A 3,294-nucleotide genomic window follows, 5' to 3' on the forward strand; every position below is an offset into this window, starting at 1 on the left:
TTAATATGATAGTTTGCCTTCCCAGAGTTCATGTTCTAGTGAGAGAGACAGACAATTGCATTGAAGGGCTAAAGTTGTGTATAAAGTTACTTCTGTTCTAAAGAGAAGAGGCATGATTCAAATAACACAGAAAACGAATCCCACTTTCCACTGAGACTTATGGAAGAGCAAAATAAGGAAGATGTCAATCGCAGAGCCTTCACCAGGTTTGCGCTACTGAAGGACAGCACTCACCTTGGCTAATCTGTTGTTTAATAGAGCATTTTAAGGAGTCCTTAGAAGTACAAAGGTGGATCTATAGCTAAAAAGAGGCAGAAAGAGCTAAGTTATACTTACTGTTTTTTTAATAAAAGGAGGAGACTGGAATTTGGAGAAGACACCCAGTACAAGTGACCTAGAAAACAGAAGCAAAGAAACACCGCATAGTAGGAAGCTAGATCTCACAGAGAAGGTTGTCAGAAATTCACAGGAAGGAGGGCGTAAACTACTTATTTTAAAAATGGAGGTCTGATATTCAAAGTTGTATTGCTAGGACATAGCCCCCATCCTTGTCTTCAGTGCAACTTTGCTTTGTAGGTTGAATTCCACTTCTGCAAGAGTCAAAAGCAGTTACTACCCTGCTCGCTCTGAGAGCACACATACTAAAATTGGAACGACACAGAGAAGATTAGCATGGACCCTGTGCAAGGATGACACGCAAATTCATGAACCATTCCATATTTTTGTGAGAATTTAACAATGAGATCACTTGGTCACAAGGCGGGGAATATCACACACCGGGGCCTGTTGTAGGGTGGGGGGCTGGGGGAGGGATAGCATTAGGAGAAATACCTAATGTAAATGATGAGTTGATGGGTGCAGCAAACCAACATGGCACATGTATACCTATGTATCAAACCTGCACGTTGTGCACATGTACCCTAGAACTTAAAGTATAATTAAAAAGAAAGAAAGAAAGAAAGAAAGAAAGCACTTACTACCTACATTTTGGATACTCAGGGCAATGCCTACAACCTGTCACACATTTTAGTAAATCTGTTTTCAAAGGGGAAAATAAATAATGGTATAACTATTGCAGAGTGAAGCCTGAGGAAAAATTTAGTCATTTTTATTATGGCAGTACAGAAGTCTTTATACTTGGATAAGGCAGGAAGGAATAAATGTTTCCTTTTCTAAAAAGGATAATTTGGTTGCTAAGTCTGTGAAGTTTTATGCAAATAACAAGAGAAATTGCAGCTCCAATTGCCTTAACAATAACGTAAATGTGTTAACTGATATAACTAGAATTCCAGAGTTATGGCAGAATTTTACTGATCCAATTCACCCCAATCACTCTGACTTTTTAAAATAAGTTTTAATCTAAGGTTAACATTAATTCCTCTTACAGTTGTAGCAACTGGTGTTTACACCAGTTGGAGAGAAAGCACTCTGGCTACAGTATTCCAACTACGCGTCCTAAAGTGTATCTAGCTGGCTTGCATAGTTTACGTGGCTAGTCCTAACCCAATACTTACAACAGGGCAAAAAAAGTGCAGTGATTATATGTGGAACCTACCACTACAGCTAGGAGTTAGTGAAATGTGTCAGTATTGTTTCAAAATTAGGAGGAAGAAGAAAGAGATGCTAAACAGAAAAACAAGTATGTCCATTAGAGTAGATAAAAAAGGGGGGTGAGGATAAGGCTAAATGTAATAAAGAAGAAATTCTATGACTTCATACAGCAACACCTTTTCTCTAGACTGAGAAGACTTTAAATGGATTTGATCACTTATTATCGTTTGCTATGAATATAGCATTCATAAACTATTTACTTTTAAAATGGAGGTCTGATATTCAAGGTTGTATTACTAGGACATAAACCTCTCCCTTGTCCAAACCTTCAGTGTAACTTTGCTATGTAGATTGAATATAGCATTCATAGCAAATTATATTGAGTAATCCAATTCATTGAAAGGCTTCTCAGTCACATTTCAAAGGTGTTGCACATTGTATAAACTCTGTGAACTCACATGGGATAGCATCCTTTGCTACCACACAGACAACCTGGGAGAATTTCAAGGTCATAAAAGTAGTTTGAGGTCCAAATAAACCCTGAACTATACAGAATGTCTTCTTTTTCCAGCAGTTTTATAACATCATAAATATTTTTGTGTCTGATACTGCTAATGAGTTCCATAAAAGAATTTCATCCCACAAACATCATTGTTCAGCATTCTCCTTTTGGCAACAGTAATTAGGTTTTTTTGTGCAACTATGCTAAAATATATCATGGTTAGATAGCTACTTTTTAAAAAATCAGAATGAGCAAAATTTTATTATATTATCACAAAATGACCACAAAGTTTGTTTTTCTTGTCCTGCTGTTTATCGTTTGCCTACTTTTTTCAGAACTTAAATAGCAGTGTACTGACTGGTATGCTACCAATAAAATATTGTTGCACTTTATATCATGTATGAGGAATGTGTTAAAGTTGCAACCAAAAGATATTTTTCAGATGGTAATATGAAAGCAAAAATTCTAGTTAGAGTACATTGTACTGCATGCAAGGATCAAAGCTACTTACAGAAATAAAAAAAAAGAAACCTGAAATAAGTCTCACCAACTACCCAAGGTTTTGAAAAATTAATTATAAATGTATACAATCTTACAACTCATTATTAATTTTAGAACAATACCCCTGTCTGACTATACACACAAGTCTAAATCGGGTGCACTATAAACACTGCTTTCCACTGGAATGCATTACAGAGCATATTTTTAGTGGCGAGAAGTCCTGGTACCATTAGTGGTTAGAAAATTTATAGATTCAAATAATATGTTTTGATCCTGCTCTTATAAATAATTTTAAAGAATGAGAACTATTTTCCTTCTTACATTGAGCCCTTTTGAAATCTTTTGCTGGGCTTTGAGTCCTAGAGGCAGAAGGATTCTCTTTTTCTAGGGTCAGATATAAGAGGCTTTAAATTAAATGGTCGTAAATGAAAGGGTGTGGTTCTGAAGTTAACAGAATGTTAAAACTAAAGGAGCTTCAACTTCTGGAAAATTTCTTTGAGGTGAAGAATAGAGATGGGTGTTTTGTTTACTTTGGTTTTGATTTTTTCTTTTTCCTTCAGAGTAGTGGGGGATGTGGTTCTTCATAAGACATGGAGAAATATGGACTTGAGAGCCACTGGGACCTAAGATGGGGCAGCACGTGGATGCTTGGAGAGATGGAGAATGCCAACAACCGTGGTATGGTTAGGATTCTGCTCATGTTTCTCATGGAAGGACTGAGCTGTTCACATCTGGATAAT

The 3,294-nt window shown here is 36.4% G+C and overlaps 1 non-coding gene across 1 annotated transcript; it reads left to right on the forward strand.

Annotated features, from left to right (window-relative positions):
- Positions 1–617: 617 nt before the first annotated feature.
- On the forward strand, positions 618–724 carry LOC126955768 (U6 spliceosomal RNA). Its single transcript, XR_007726068.1, has one exon. It is a non-coding gene; the product is annotated as a U6 spliceosomal RNA (small nuclear RNA).
- Positions 725–3,294: the final 2,570 nt, after the last annotated feature.

This window comes from Macaca thibetana, chromosome 5 (assembly GCF_024542745.1).
Source record: "Macaca thibetana thibetana isolate TM-01 chromosome 5, ASM2454274v1, whole genome shotgun sequence".
NCBI lineage: Eukaryota > Metazoa > Chordata > Mammalia > Primates > Cercopithecidae > Macaca > Macaca thibetana.